Source organism: Nyctibius grandis, chromosome 7, assembly GCF_013368605.1.
Source record: "Nyctibius grandis isolate bNycGra1 chromosome 7, bNycGra1.pri, whole genome shotgun sequence".
Lineage (NCBI taxonomy): Eukaryota > Metazoa > Chordata > Aves > Nyctibiiformes > Nyctibiidae > Nyctibius > Nyctibius grandis.
Window position 1 is genome coordinate 32,533,454 of NC_090664.1, and position 16,668 is coordinate 32,550,121.

Here is a 16,668-nt window from a genome sequence, read left to right on the forward strand (position 1 = left end):
CACTGTTGCCCTTCTCCCAGCAGCTCTCCTGGTTGTCCTTGGCTCAGACATGAGCTCACTCCCAGAAGGTCTGGCCCCCTCCTGTGTTAATGCTGGTACAGAAGACCTGCCAGCTCCTCGCTTTTTGACCCCATTTCCACGCTTGCTGGCCCTGCCCCCAGAATCAGCTGCTGTTAGCTTGGCACAGCATCTCTGAAGTGTATAGAAGAGTAACTGTGCTGTATGCATGGTGGGTGTCATTTGGTTATGTTGCCTGCTCATGAATTTTTTTTGTTTCCATTTTGTATTCTGGCATCACAACTGCCATGGCAGTATCACTTACGCTAAAGACAGGAAAGGGAGAACTGCTGAGAAAAGAAACTGAAAGGAGTCCACTTTACATTTTACATTGTATTGTAGAAATTAGCCTGTCTCACGATAAAAAGAAATCCGTTGTTATTATTAGTTACTGTAAGAGTCTTCCCATTATTGTGTGATATAATTATGACATCCTGGGTCCCAGCTTCAGTGTGAATGAAGGCAGGAAGCAACAGAAAATTATATCATCATCTTGCTAAACATAGGAAAGTATCCTTGTCACATAAAGCATATGTAAAATTGTATTTTGGGACTGTTTTTTTTAATTGCCTGTAGGATGTAGCCTAATGCAAAGCTGAAAGAATCTCTCTGCTGAGGTCAGTGAGGATTGATGATGTTGTAACTAAAAACAGAGCTTTGAAGAGAAGGAGAGAAAGGTTGTTCCTGAATTGCTGTAATTCTTTGTTTCCCAGTTATCAGTCAGTAACAGCTTCAATGAGTATTTCTATTGATCCATAAAATTCTTTAAGCTAAAATTGCAGAGTGCTGTAAGGCTTCCAGCAGTGCATTTTTTAAAAGTTCTGCATAAAATGAGGAAAAAGTGTCTACAGAACTGAGCAGGAGTTTGTCCATGATCATGTAGCCTGCGTAGGAAGGAAGGTCAAAAGACCCAGAAAGAGAGTGCATCTACTGAGGCAAAAGTGTACCAAGACCTGCTTGTAAGAGAACGTTGCCAGAATTGCTATGTGAAGGATGTATGTATGCTCAAGGATCTAATACTTGCGTGCTAGAAATCGTTTCAAAACCCATTAGCTAGTACCTTTAGCGCTGCTGTGAACAACAGTTGTTCAGACTAAGGGATTGTCCACATGCAAGTTTGTACTGGGTTTGCACAAGCATTCAATTGTCATTGCAGCTATGTGAAAGAGTATTAAAATAATTGAATTATTCAGTGACCAATGACAAAGAAAGTATATGGGCATAGGTGTGAATAATGGCTTTCACACCTAGAACTTAGTGTTTCATTATTTTCTTATTTTAAAAAAACAGCTGTGACCAGGGCTTTTTTAAGTTAAAAAATTATTGGTTTTAAAACACTTAGTGTTTAACACCTTCCAAATCACCTTTTGTCTGGGTATGTAGAAACCTATAGGGGAGCGTTGCTTACAATGTGATAATGCGGTATGGTTTTAAATGTCAGTCCTCATTGCTCCTACGGTCTGCATGCTGGTTAGATACTTTTACTAAATGTGTATTAGATGACATAGGCCATCAGTTTTCCTTTTCAGAATGTAACTTTTACCTTTGGCTTGCTGTTTTGGTGTGCGAATTCTTTTTTTTTCCTCCATTAAAACTCAATACAGGAAACAAAACTTTAAAAAAACTTTGCCAGGCAGTGAGTAAACTTTCATTGACTTCAGCAGGACCAGCTTTGTTTTGAAGTGTTCGCAGAAAAAAAAAGGTGCATTATAAAAGACAGCATATATCTACACATATATCAATTAATAGAAGTCCTAGCTTGCGATGATTTGCTTCAGAGTTATATTGAAAAGTTATGGTGCAGACAGCCCAGTGATAAAAGGCACATTGCATGCGCTATCATTGTGATCAATAGGAGGGCTCTGCAGCATTTCCTTCAGAAGAGTAGCCTACTGCAAGATAAACTACAAGAATCATCTTTTGAAGTATCAGATCATTCCCAAGATGCATCCTCATTCTTTGCTCACAAAGAAACTCTTCAGATGGGACAAAAAGAGCTTGCCATGAAAGTAATCCAGTACAAACTGATCCAACCCAAGTACTCTGGGAGCTGCAAATGGTAACTTCAAAGCAGTCTCTCTCTGATAGCCAGTTATTTCCAGAATGCTAAAGAATCCTTCTGGCAGAGCAGTCATCCAGGCATATTGCTGTCATTTAAAGAAACCTCTTGATATTTCTGTCAGTGGATGAATGAAAGATTTAAACTAATGTTACAGAAGCTTGGGGGGGCGGGGCGTGCAGGATGGAGATCACTACTCCCAGCTGTGGTCAGACTGAGAACTGATATGGGTCTGAAATAACAGCACTAAAAGACCGAGGTCGGGCAAGGGTGTCTCCGATGGTGGGTAATAGGGCACGCTTTTGGTTTCGTACAAAGTTAGACTCTTTTTCAAGTGTTGGTCTTGGCCCTTGGGGAAATTTTGAACGGGTTTTGTGATAACAGAGAAGCTGTATAGGGCAGAGGAGGTGGATTGCTGTGACTCTGTAATTTTAGAGTTCGATAGCAAAAGCTAATGAACTGTCACTTTTTTTTTCCTGGTGCAGAAAAACAGGCACTCAGTTCTAAGTTTCTCTGAGCAAAGGAACAAGTGGCTGTCTGGGAAATCTGAAGTTGTATTATGAAAAAGAAATAAGCCATTTATCTATTTTTGTTGACTTCTAACTGCCTTAAAGAAAGGAAATGAAGCTGAATCATGGCACATGAGAATGCTAAGTGAGATAAGCGCACGCAGTTGTGATCACAGCATCTAGGTGGAGCTGAGGCTGTCCAGCTTTGAAAACCTGACCTGCATCAGGATCTGAGTGAAACTGGCAAAATGTTAGTGTTTGTAACACACTCATAATGCTTTCTTTGAAAAGATGTGTGCTTTACCTTAGATGCCAGCACTACTAATGGGGATTTTTTTGCATGAAATGCAAACAAAATTGGTTTATGTCTTCCTTTAAAAAAAAAAACACTTATTTTCAGATTTACTGAACATCAGAAGGGAAAACACATCACTTTCTCTGCTGATGCTCTTAAGTTGTTGAATACTAGACTCGGCTAAATTGATGACTAAAAAGAGAAGACACAAAAAATCCTGCAGTTAGTGTCAGTGAATAATTTTAGATTGCGCTAGCTTTTTATTTGAGTGTTTCTTCAGGATGAAAACTTTCCATCCATTTCTGGCAGTCACTTCAGCACAAATGGTTTACATGTCGCATCATGCAGGAACTTGGATTTCTTTTTGTTGGTATAGTAGCAAGGGAACATAAAATAACTTTCACTAACTGGGCTTACTTTGTAAAAATAAATATATAAATTAGTTACAGCAACAAAAAAAAACAACAAAAAAGATAAAAAAACCCTCTTCCAAAGAGGAACAAGTGCTTTGCTGTTTTCTGACGGTTGTTGCATTGTAATTTTCTAATAAATGCCACCTGTTAGCAAATAATGTGAATGTAGACTCTTGTCTGAGCTAATATGGTAGCTGAGAGCACAGTCAAAGAACTTTCTTTTACTTTGCCTTGTTTTGGTTTTTTTTTTTCCCCCTTGTTTTTCCCTCTTCCTGATACTATGCTTCCCAAAAATCCACATATCTATTTGTATGTAATACATCCTGCAGAGTCCATTCCTATGTTGGGTATGTTCCAGCAGACCTGGAGTCTGCTGCAGAACAGCTTTAACCTGAGATGCATTGGGTATCTCTAAATGGATCTGATTGAGCAATCTATTTAAAGCTCGCAGTTAACATCAAACATAGGAGTAGACCTATGGAAGTTAATCAAGCACCTGCCTCTAGAGAATCAAAGTCAACATCTGGGCTGTGTTAAAGAGTGCCCTAATGGAATCAGTACAGTGACACTAGATTTTCTCTCATACATAATTTGATAAGAGCATAAATATTCCTCCCTCTGACAGGTGGAAGTGACATTGTTTTGATATGCACTGAGCCTTCACTGTTCTGAGGAAGCACATCACCTTAGATCTCAGCCCCAATATCCATTTCTTTCTTCATAGTGCATTTCTCTGGTCCACCCAAATGTCCCTGAAAAGGAAAATGAGTCACAGACAGACATCCAGAGGATCAAAATATGTGTTGTTGAGCTTGTCAGTGCTGCTGCTGAAAGGTTATGGCTATTTAGGAATGCAGTATGATTAAATTGGTTGGTTTATTTAAGGAAAATCTGTCTTCCCTACTAACACAGAGTTCTGCATAAAAAGCCCATGTATCTGGCTTTGTGAACAAACGAGTGAATTTCTCTAATATTTTAACATCTGGATAGCTGAAGGAATCTTTATTGCATCCTGCCAAACACTCTATAGGAAAGTTATTTCCATCACATAAAATGAGTCATTTATCTCTGGTGCCATCTTAAGTACAAAAAACATTATCAGCACATTGACAGTAAAGACTGTAGCTGACTAAAAACATTTCAATATATATATACATTGACTCCACTCAGATCAGATGTTCGCTAAGAGGGCTCAGATTTATATGAAAATAACAACGAAAAAACGGATTGCTCAATATCACAATATTATCAAAAAGGCAATACAGAAATACATGTGGACAAAGTTAGGAAATTAGAAGTTTCTCTTATTCATCTGCGTTGTGATCATATAAGATCATTTTCAAAACTGATAATTTTTGTTGCCCATCCTAAGAAACTTTAAGGTTTTTAAGACTTGCCTGGCAGAGCAGTACTAGCTGCTCTCGTAGAGAGACGGAGGACTTATGGTAAGGTTGTTATTTTTAGAAACACATCCTAGAGATAATTTTCTAAGGGTGCCGTTTCACAGTCAGCATAAGTAGATGTAACATTTTACTGCTGCTGAAAGAACGGTCCTGCCTTTGACCACATGCTCCCATCACTTCCCTTGCGTTGGCATTAGTGGTCACACCCTTGCAGTCCAACTGAAAATGCACCCCATAAAAAGTAGTTATTCATTTTCAGGTGCATTAGCAGATGCAAATCACCGCGCGGCGACATGAGTGAAAGCACTGACACATAGGGGAGGCTGAGCAGAAAGACGGGGTCATCCACTCTGTAGACACCACAGTCTTAGATTTGTTGGAGTCAGTTATGAAACCACATCTGAAGTCTTCAGCTGAGGACTCGAATAACTAGACTAACTCAAAGGCGGAAATGTGTTTCAAAACCTTGCAACTCATGCTGACTTACACTGTTTTGAAGATGTTACATGAACCAGTTACTGGTTCATTTAAGGCTCCTGCTGTATCCAACTTTAACAAAAGTTTTAAGGGTATCTTTATCAATGTCTGAAGTATTTTTTACGCCCTCAATGCCAAGGCCTGGGTTCAGGGCTCTGTGCTGTTCCTCTGCAGCTAATGCCACAACTCACCCTTGAGACCTGTCAGGAATGCAGGGAATGCAACCCTCAGCTCTGATTCAGGCCCAGGTTTATCATCAACCATAAAAAGCCTATCTTTTAATCTTTCAAAGAAAGTAAATTATTTCACAGTAAACAAGCAAATTGGCTCCACATGAGAATATTTTCTGTGCCAGAAAACTCCTTTTCAGAGCTGCAAACATTAGAATATATATCATGTGATGACAGAGTTTGTCCACACTGAGCTGAGCGTGTTTTGCAGCCCTGCAGCTGTACCAGTGCAGCCTTGCAGAATAAATTTACCTTGTGCTGGTGGAAAAAGGGAAAAAAGGTACAACTTCGAGCACAGTTCATATCAGAACAAAGGGATTTTCTGCTGGGCTAGACCAAACATTGACTGTGCACACTATCAAAGGATAATGTCCAATGGAGGATGCTTAGGAAGGAGAGTAAGAACCAGCTTTCAGCAATCAGAAATTTAGCAATATTTCCAGTGCTGGAAATTGTATATGGATCATTGTCTATAATAATTACTGAAGTACCCATCCTCCATAAATTAATCTACTTACTTTTTGAACCATTTATACTTTGGGCTGCAGTTATGTTCTGCACTGTAAGAAAAGCTCTTTATTTTGGTTTAAATCTGGCACCTGATAGTTTTACTTAGGTTCCTCTTAATTCTGCTTTTGTGAAGCATTCCCTTTTCACCTCTGGGTGAAATTTGGTCTTATTTTGCAGCAGTACGGTTCCATTGGTGCAAGAAAAATGTACTCAGTGCAAGTAGGCCTTCACATGTTGATGTGAAGATAAAATGAAATGTTCTTTTTTCTTTTCTCATCTCTTTGTTTTCCTTCTCTTTCACTTCAGGACATACAGTAGATATTGTTAGTAATGGTATGGTACTGACTTACAGTTCTCATGCAAATTATCTGGTGAACGGTCTTTAGGATGTAGAACGGAATTTATAAGGAACAAGCTGCGCTTAATCTGCGAAAAAAAATGGCTGGGGGGAGGTTGCAAAAGGGGGAAAGAAAGGCAGAAAATTACTACTGTGTATTTTCTGTATACTATAAAAGAGCATCCTGCTATTGTGTGACCATACTACTATCTTCTGTTTTCAGATATAAAAATATGTGGTGCATTTCCCCCACCCAGTGATTTACATCTTCTTTGTACTATTTTTCTGTTGATTTAAGCGGGTCTGTTTTTACATCTACTCCCAGAGATAATTGGTGGGTTGGATTGTAAAAACAATTTGATTGTTTGACAAGGTCTCTCCCTGTGTATTTACAAAACTGTTCCCACATAATTTTAAACCGTCCTGAAACACTAAAATACAGCCTCAGGTTATGCTCTTATCAGAGCACACAGGATAAGCAGGCATGGGCCTGTTTGGTACTTGAATGTGAGACAGCCAAAGGAAGGGGAGTAGAGAAAATATCATACCCTCCTTGGAGCTCATGCTATTCCAGAGTGAAGGCAGGCGTCAGTACACTGCTGATGGAAACACTCTTAGGGCTTAATATATAATAAAAATGAGTCACTGACATGTTTTTGCTGTGGCAGGGAAGTATCCATAAATTTTCTCTGCGCACTGGCCGAAGTGCTGCTGTAGAAGGTACTTCTAACTGAAAATTCCCTTGTACAGGTACACCTGAGGAAATTTCTCATAGCCTAATAATATTTAGTACTTGTTCAGTGTCGCTGGTGTAGGATTCTAGAGCTCAAAAGCAGAAGAAACATGAAATCATACAGTCCTTTTCTGAATCAGGCAGGATTGTTCTCCGTTATGTAATTTCTAATGTTTTGCCCATGTTAACTTTAAATGTGACAAGAAATAAGGATTCCATCGCTTCCCATGGGAGCCTGTTCCAAAACCTCTATATAATCACTCTCAGAAAGTTTCCTTGATGTCCAGCCTTCAATTTCCCATTCTTAATTTAACTCCGTTATATTCTTTGTTATTATATGCTGAATGGTAGCAGATGACCAAGGCCTTGTAGTTGGCTTCCTGCATTATAGGAATCAGTTACATGTTGCTGTATACATTCGTCCCTGCAAAACATTAAAAGATAATTCATTTGATAAACAGTGGAGCTATAATAGACCTAGATTATCCAGACTTCAGTAAATTATAGGGCACCAATGAATTAAAGTAGATTTCTCTAGACTTCCCATCTTCTAGAATTAAGTGAATAAATCCAGAAGAAAATATGTTACACTAAAAGAAATCTTGAGCTACAAGGTGAATTCCTCGGTTTTAGGAATCTTACAAATAGCTTGGTGACAAGCTGCAAAGATTACAGGCAGGCTATGAGTCACTGTTTAGATGCATGAAATGAGCAAATGGAAATTTAGACTGTTACGTGTAGGATATTTTATTAGAAATAAGAAAATACTGAAGCCACAACACAAATTACTTGATCAGACCTCATCTAGAATACTGTTCAGCTTCTCTTGGTTGAGAGATGATTTTGGACAGGAACAAGCGTGGGGAAGGACAGATTTCTCTCTAACAATCAGGGAAGGGGGGACACTATTTTCTGTGAGGCAAGAAGAACCTGACTTAATTTTACAAAATGAATCATGAGAGTAGATAGAGTTGATATCTAAAAGCATCAGGAAGGAGCCAGAGAGGGAGAATATGAGTTAAAAAAACAGTGACGGCATGAGAAGTAGTTAGTTTAAACTGAGTTTAAATAACTTTAGACAGGAAGTTAGAAAACAAGTAGTGAGATTCTGAAGCAGCCTACAATACAACCAATGCAGGCAAGAAATACAAATGATTTTGAGAGAGAGCTTGATGAATGTCTGTGATGCAGTTGGCAAACCTTGATGACTGAGGCAGTCCATTCCAATTCCTTATCTCTGTATTTGCCCCTTCAAGATTTCATGTGCATTATATAGTCAACTTTATCAAAGAGATGCACTTCAGGAGCTCCACCCTAAATGGGAAGAGCTTTCAGCAGATCAGATGAATTGGCATAAATGTCAGAGCAAAATCATTTTCCAAAGAAAGAAATGATGAGCTACTTAGCTTTGTTAAGATGAGATGGAGCAAATAGTGGAGATGGTCTCATAAACCAGAGGAGGCTACAGTTAAAATAAAGGCTAGCATGAGAATGTAAAGAATTAAAATGAGATATAAAACAGAGAGACACTTCACTAAAGAAGTGAAAAGACAACCTGGAAGTTTCCCAAGTAGGGATGAAAGATGATATGAGGGCAAAAATGGAACCTTCATTGGGACAGCAAGTTGAAAAAGTCCAGATGGAGTGGGAAGTCTGGTTGCCACATTCCCCATCTGGAAGTGGGATGAATCTGACAAGTCACATCAGTGAATAACAACCAACCTGACTGCTGAAAACCTGATCAGAAGGCTTTCCATGAAACAGGGGATACCAGAAAAGCTTGGATAAACTTGGAACTGGCTAACAGAAATAACCTGCAACAAGGACTTGAGCTGAAAAATCAGCACGTGAAAGTAAGCAGAAACATAGGCTACTGTGGAAGTAAAGTGAACACCTGGATGTGAAAATGAACCTGTCAGGAGACTGTTTATAATTTTTTTTACTTAGTGTGCATCCTGCAGACTTACATTTTCCCACCTTAAATAATAGAAATGCCTACTGAAAATCCCAGGGAAGCTGACTTCAGCGTCGTACCCTGTATGAATGGTGAGGAAAAGGAGCAGAAAGGAGCACTTCTAGTAGCTTTTCTAGGTAGCCCAGCTCTGATGGTGCTTCAGAATTTATACTCAGCCTCAGCTGTTCAGATCTGCTATGAGGCCATGATCTATATGTCAAGGACAGCCATCAGCCTGAGTGGGCTTGGATACTACTAAGAGCTAGAGAGAGGAAGAAGAGAGGGACACCTGAGGACACTTGCATTCTTACAAAATATAGATGCCACAGGGCCTGACAAGACACATTAGCAATGACTGGGTTTTGCAATCAAGGTAAAGCAAAGAAGCCAAAGGCTCTCTGGGGATCTGTAAGATTTGCCATGGAAATCGGGTATTTTCTTATGGAAAGGAATCAGAAGATGATATAGCTACCGCAGAATCTGCTTGTCTGAAACTCTAGGAGAACAGTTCTATGTTTAAAAGACATAAGTGTCATGAAAGATGACTGCAGAATGCTTTTCAAAAATACAAAACCAGCAAGGGCGTATTAGTATATATCAAAAACTCCCAATATAGTTCAGGAAATTCCTCTAGACTGAAAGTCAGACCTTGGAGGTACAAGCAGTGGCTTGAGTTTTTGTTTAGGTCAGACAGATGAATAGCAGTAGTTGAAATGTTTGTCTGTTAAAATGTTTATCTGGCTCTATGAAATGTGCAGAAAGGTCATAAATTAGTTACTGGATGAGACATGCTAAAAAACTTAAGCAGGACATTTGAAAATAAAACTTCTAATTGTCCTGAAATGCACACAGAAGTTGTCCATTGCAAAACCAGGAAAACTGAATTTGGAAATGGAGTCTGTAGAATCCAAGTGCAAATCAGAACAGCTAAAGTAGCGGATAAACTGATTGCCTTGGATTTTGCTATCTCTGTGATGAATGCAAGGCAAAGTTGTTCTACAGATATGATCTATGAAAATACCCTTTAAACTTGTGATCAACATGGAAGAACTGATTTGTGGGCAGTTGGTTTGCAGTCAGCAAGTTGTTATGCTCTCCAGGGCAACCGTCATAATGACATAGGCATCTTGTAGTAGCTTCCCAGTAAAGAAGAAAAAAAAAGGAATGACTGCATACTATTTGAAGACTCAGTACATTTTTGCTTTTAAAGTTCAGACTGATTTGAAACAGGATCAGATTTTTGATCATTTGCTGACAAAGAGCAGATAAAAAAAAGGAAAAAAAAAACAACTAGCCCTACAAAACATGAGCAATGACTCTCGTAAGCACAGATACAGGAGAAAACTCTGATGCAAAAAAGGAGGGAAAGCAACCACCTGCAAGTTCATGCTGATTTTTTTCTGAAGTCATGTTGCAGATTTAAAAGAGGAATAACAAGAGTGGGGACTTTCTGCTTAGGAAGCAGGAGATATTTTTTTTTATTTAACAAAGATATAAGTTGTGTCGTGTGGGCCCCATGCAAGATTGTAACCATGGAAATCTGCCATCTAAACAGTTAGTTCATTGTTGACCAGCAGGAAAGAAGAAATAAGTTTTGAAGAAATATGTAGAGACAGAGATGTGCCTTCAGCTAGTTCTTGGGCTTTACCCTTAGCTATGATTCAGAAGAAAATGACAGCACCATATTTTGTATGGCTATTAACATCCAAAATTAATACCTTTAACTTAAAACAATTAATGCATATTACAATGAATAAGTAGTACCCTTAATGCTGTAGAACTTGTTTTTCACCTTGACTGTTAGCAGCAGATAATGTCAAGCAGGTCCAAAGGACAGGGGAAAGTACTCTAACTATCCAAAAAACTTTGGAGGCAATTCAGAGTAAGAGGTCTTTGTCTGGGACAAGTTGAGTAGCTAGTGGAAAAGGCAGTCCACAGTATTTCTTTCTCATAGTCTGCACAGATTCATCTGCCATACTTAAGGTAAATGACCTGGTTTTGGAAGAAACTCAACATTTTTAACAGCCTTATTCCTAGCATAAATGATCTGAAAATACATATATTCTGTTCTGCAGAACAGGAGGAATGCCTATTGGCTGGTGAGTTGCTTCCAAAAGAGATGTTTTACCTTGTGCCCACAGTCTATGAATGAGGGAGTTTCCACTAAAGACAAGAAACTTGCAGCTGTACAGAACTGTCAACTCCACAGCCACCCACCTGTACGGAGCATTGTGTTCCTGTTACAGAAAGTTTGTTTATGCATTGACCAACACTGCAAATTGATTTTAGGTGAAAAGCTGTATAAGTGAACAAGAGTAAGACTTTTTCACTTTCAGTGTTGGAAATGGTTCTGAGGAGTTTTTCTCCCTTCACCTATCTCTTTTCAAAACCCTTTCAAAACTCTTTTTGGCTCATACTGCGCACAAATTCTAGAGCTTACAGTTACGTGCCAATATTGATGCAGAAACACCACAGACTTAGATGATGATTTCAGTAGTATGGAAAGAACTTAATCCACTCAACAAAACCCAAACATTTAGAACTGCTTAAATCTCTACAGTATCTTCACTGTCATTTGTATGAGAGAAAGTTTGAGGATGGGACAGATTGAGTGCCTTGGCGAAGTTCGGATTGCAAGCGCAGGCCTAAGTGGAACCATGAGGAACATGTTGTCAAAGAAGCATGCATCCTCAAAAAGATTTTTTTTTTCTTCTTTCATGTAGTTTACAGAAGGACAAATGTTTATGGCCTATCCACTGGGACAGCTGGAATGATCCCCTGTTCAGACGAGAGCATCATGATATGTGAATTGAAAAGTTGTTTGGCAGGTGGAATTTAGTATCATCTTTGGATAACACAGTTATGGTGGCAGATGGTAGTAGTCTGGAAGTTACAGATGAGATACAGAATCAAAAAGGAGTGGGGAGAAAGATCAGGCAATGCCTACAGGTATCAGTGAAAGAAAGATTCAGCCGTGCTTGTTAAACTCTTGCACATTTTAGGACTGGGAAATCCCTGCTCAACCTAGAAGAAGAATTTTACTTAGTGGAGGGCACTGAGAAAATGGTAAACAAGTGCAAGATATGCCATTGTTGTATTGGTAAAGAAGTTTCTTCCTAAGAGAAAGATAGTTCCACTTTCCTACAGTATCACTGAGAGTAGCACTGAAGCACGTGGCTACCGATGTGTTTGGACCTCAGCATGGAGGAGAAGCCCATTTGTCAGTATTAGCTGTTAGCAGTAGGCCATTTTTTGAGATGGCTGAAGATACACAAAGCAAGGAACCAAGAGACATTGTAATGAATTAATTCTTCACTAGGTGCGGGATCCCAGGCAAACTGCACACAAACGTAAGTGAAGAATTCTGGCAGGAGTCTGCAATTTCGAAACTTTTCAGTCAAAGCTGGAGTTTAGCTGTGTACCTTTGGAGAACAAGCACAAAAGGGACTGGAATCGGCATATAATATTCATTCTGATAGCATACAGAAGTCATGAAATCTATAGTGTGCCTCAGCATTCATTATGTCTAGGTATGAGCTAATGATCTCCATTTACATTATGGACACTGCATGGATCTGCAGGGACATTGAATCTCCTGACAGGAATCAAAGAGATTTGGACCACTTGGCTGATGAAGAAACTGTCCTAATTTGGAAGAGCTTATGCCTTTCTGAGGAAAAAATTGGTGATAAATCTCTCATAAGTTAAAAATGCGCAATGGCTTGTAACATGTGCAAAAGCTTTTAAAAAAGGGGGGTTTGATATTGTCCCAGAGGGCTAGGAGAAATTAGGAGGTAAAAATCAATACTGAGGATATTCAGAGAGTACTACTGTCCAATGCTAACATGAATAAATGGGGTGGTGAATAGGAAGCCAATAGATGGATCCTATAGTAAACTCAACATTGTCCAGCCAATCCCCACTGAGCACCTATCAAGTATATATACTATACATGCTGCCGAAAGGAAGTAGAAAAAACTGTAGTAGTGGTACATTCCCAATTAGGATAAAACCATCAAGGTGTGTCCCTGTGTCCCAGGCAACCTATTATTGTTAAAAGCAAAAACCATTTCTTGGGGATATCTGAGAAATAATTGAAAGGAAATTGGACAAAGGAGGAAAAACTATAAGGGAACTTGGAAGCCTATATGAATATCTCCTGACAGAGAAATACTGTAAGTGGGATTTATCTGACCAAGAGCAGACATCTAACTCTAAGCTAGTCCACTGAGTAAGTAGCCTAGTAGTAACCAAAGAAGATCTCCTAATCAGTATAATCAGTAAAGTGAAGAGAGTTATCTCAGCTTAAAGACAACAGTTAACATAGGTCAGATGAATCAGACTCTAAAAGTACCTACTTCTTTCCACTGACTGTCAAGGGTGACAAGTTCAGATGCGAACATCTACATGGTATTCAGATCTGAAGTCAGCTGAGATGAGCCCATCACAAGTCAATCCTGATACCATTGCCGTTTGGGCTCTTGGTGAGTCATAAAGAACATCACTATCGAGGATTCCATCACGATATGGGCAGAGCTGAGGCAGCTCCTGGTGAAATGAAGTCTAATTGAAGCATAAAAGCAGTGGTATGTTTTGGATAAATCTGTAAAAGCAATTAAGCACTTTTCTGGAATATATAGCTGAAATAATAAGAACCACCACCCAAAATACACGATATATGCAAGGCCAGCTAGGAATCTAAGCTATGTGGGTGAGCAGGTTTGACTGAAATCTGAATGGAAGTACAGAAGAGGCAGTGGTGTTTGAGAAGATATATGTGAGAGTGAGAGAAGCAATGGGAAGCAGTGCACAAGTACGTACCCACACACAAGTCACACACAGACATCGATAGGAACATATATAGCAAAATGTTGAGAAAGCTGAGAGCTTCTGGATGGAGTATTTGGAATAAGTCCTGCAGGAAAACTATACCCTCCTGTTTGATTTGTCCAAGGAAACAGGTTTTTCTACACCTTTTTTTATGAAATAAAACAAAGAAATAAATGACTTCCATCATCACTTCATGTTTTCTTGCCCCTCCTCACCTAGCCTATAAAAAATTAATATATGAGTCCCCTATTTTGATTAAATTTTCAGGCAGAAGATGCTATAAACAAATACAGCCTGAGGATGTTGTGTCTATTCTTCTTAATGTAATGCTATTTTCCTTAATTTTGTTTACATATTTATATTGTAGATCCATAAAATGAAAACTAGCTTGGAAACATAGCTTAAAAATTGGAAGTGCTTTACTGGTTTACATTTTCTTATGGCTATTGCAGTACGTCATAATAGCCACATACTTCAGCTGCTATAAATCAGCATGGCTTTATCAGACTAAGCCAATTTATAAGGCGAATAAGAGGGTCTGTCTTTAAATCAACAGTGAATATTTTGCATACCGATTATTTTTATTTTATATTTAAATTTTGTACTTAATTGTCTTTTTGTTTCTCTTTCACTGTCTGATGCTGCTCAGACACTATTGCTTTGAAATGAATGGGACTATTTACGTTAATAAAGACACAGCTGGCACTGTGTAGATTCAGTGCTACTAAACTATGGATAGATTTAAGTGATTTGTGACACTAAAGACATCCTGCACCTTATGTAATTTAAACGCCAGAAGAATTAAATAAGGACGGGCCTGTGCACGGTATCAGTTCTTGTGGGAAAATATGCTTCAGTGACTTACTGGCACTGATTTTGGAATGTGGCATTTAAAAGTACCTTTTTACAGTGGGAAAGAATTTGGTCAAGAATAAACAGTCTGACCTTGTTAAATGGACCAAAGTCCGTGCATAACCTAGTTCCAGAAAACTAGTTTTCACCAGTCTGTGAAAAAAAAAAATAATCAGTTTATAAAAAATGCAACCAGATTTTCTAGAGGAAATATTATCTAGATGGAACAGAGTGAAAAAAAATTTTTATTCAACTATGGACTTCTCTGGTTTGTGGGAAGTTGGCTATGACCTTTAAACATGGTTCGAACCGTAATTTCAGAGGACATTAAAAGCAGACAGTGTCATACACTGCAGCCAGATGAATTCAAGTCATATATGGGACAAGTGAATAATTATTTTCAACAGAAATCAAAGCTATTTGTATTGCCATCAATATCTCAAAATGTAAAAACCATGAGTCTGTAGCAAAACTGAATTTATAGTATGAGCTAAGTTTTAAACATAAAACTTGTGTAGACACAAATAGTCACTTCAGTAGCAAGGATCTTTTGATACAAACAAAGAAGAAAAAATGTGGAGCAAGAAAATTACTCCATTTTGGATTTAGCTTCAAATTTTGCTGAAGGTGAACTGGCACACTATTGCTGAATCTCCATGGTATGAAATCCTAGCTTCAATGCAGTCAATGGGAAACATCGCCTTAACTTCATTGTGGCCAGGATCTTATTCCAGGTTTTCATATTCTATTTGAAAAATACAGACACTTTCTCTGAACAAATATTCAAGCTGCTTTGGAGGAGTGGAGTATACAGAGAACAGCAATGACCTTCAGGAATGGTATCGATATAAGTGCCTACCCAGTTCACGGGCTTTGGCCACAGAATTCCCACAGGTACTTTGTAGAATATAGACTCTTTTTTTTTCCCCTAGTGTTAACACAACAGTGTCAATAGCATATTAATAACACATTAAACCTCTCAAGGCCTTGCAGGTGATCCGTTTTTAATGCAAGAGTGAATGAAAAATCTTACGACAGTTCAAGAATATGAGTTCACATTGAAAGGCATTATTGAATAAGACTTTGAGTACATAATTTTAAAACCATAGTAGCCAGTTGAGATCTAATGCAACAATCATTGCTGCATAAAAATGCAAATGTATCCATAACTGCAGTTATTGACGAAACTACTGAACTAGTAACATTTCCATGTTATAAAATTAAATTTGAGGTAGGCAGTAATAGATGCAACTGTTTAAAAAGCAGCATTAGGTAAAACAAGTGAATCAAAGAAAAAAAAATGCTTGCATCGGGTAAGTTCAGTTTAAAAATTAGAAAGTCTGTACATTAGGTTTTGACAAGTTTGGATAAAGAATCTGTATTAAGCCAGAAAAGAAGAAAGCCTCTTTCAGTGTAAACACTGTTTTCAGGTTTTTATAGTCAATGTAAACATGTTCTGAACTTAGCCTGAGTTTCCTGAATTCTGTCTCGCTCTACTTTGTGTTTACAACATGAGCTATATATTTACCCTGTAGAGATTTCTTGAGGCCCTAAAGGGGGTGGAGTTCTCACCCTGCTGTGAGAAGGCTCTGTGCATATTCTATGTATAGTCACTTTTGACAAACTGACTACTGCACTGCTCCAGTATCAAACCATCAGGTTCTGAAAATGGGAGTCGTACACTGCTAACTCTGAGCGCATGCACAGATTTATCCCCTTCTGTAGTCTTGGACATTGCCACTAACTCACAGAAAAGCAAGGACAAAAACTACAGCTGTTCTTAGAATTTACAAGCAATGATACTTTTCCCCCAAAACTTTTATTTTTTTTTTTACTTTATGTGTACATGTTCTCATTTCCCTTCTATTCTGAGTGATGTTTGTCATCCAGATCTGCCTGACAGTCCTCACCTTTTTTAGATAAATTTTATTATCAAGAATGGATTCACCAGGAAGGGATTAAGAAGCTATAATTTACCCTTCTCTACATCATTAGTGTGCAGGATAGTG

At 38.5% G+C, this 16,668-nt stretch overlaps 1 protein-coding gene across 3 annotated transcripts in view; it reads left to right on the forward strand.

Annotated features, from left to right (window-relative positions):
• Positions 1-16,668, forward strand: part of CDK6 (cyclin dependent kinase 6) — a 143,957-nt gene that overhangs the window by 56,258 nt on the left and 71,031 nt on the right. The gene's annotated exons all lie outside the window — the stretch shown is intronic.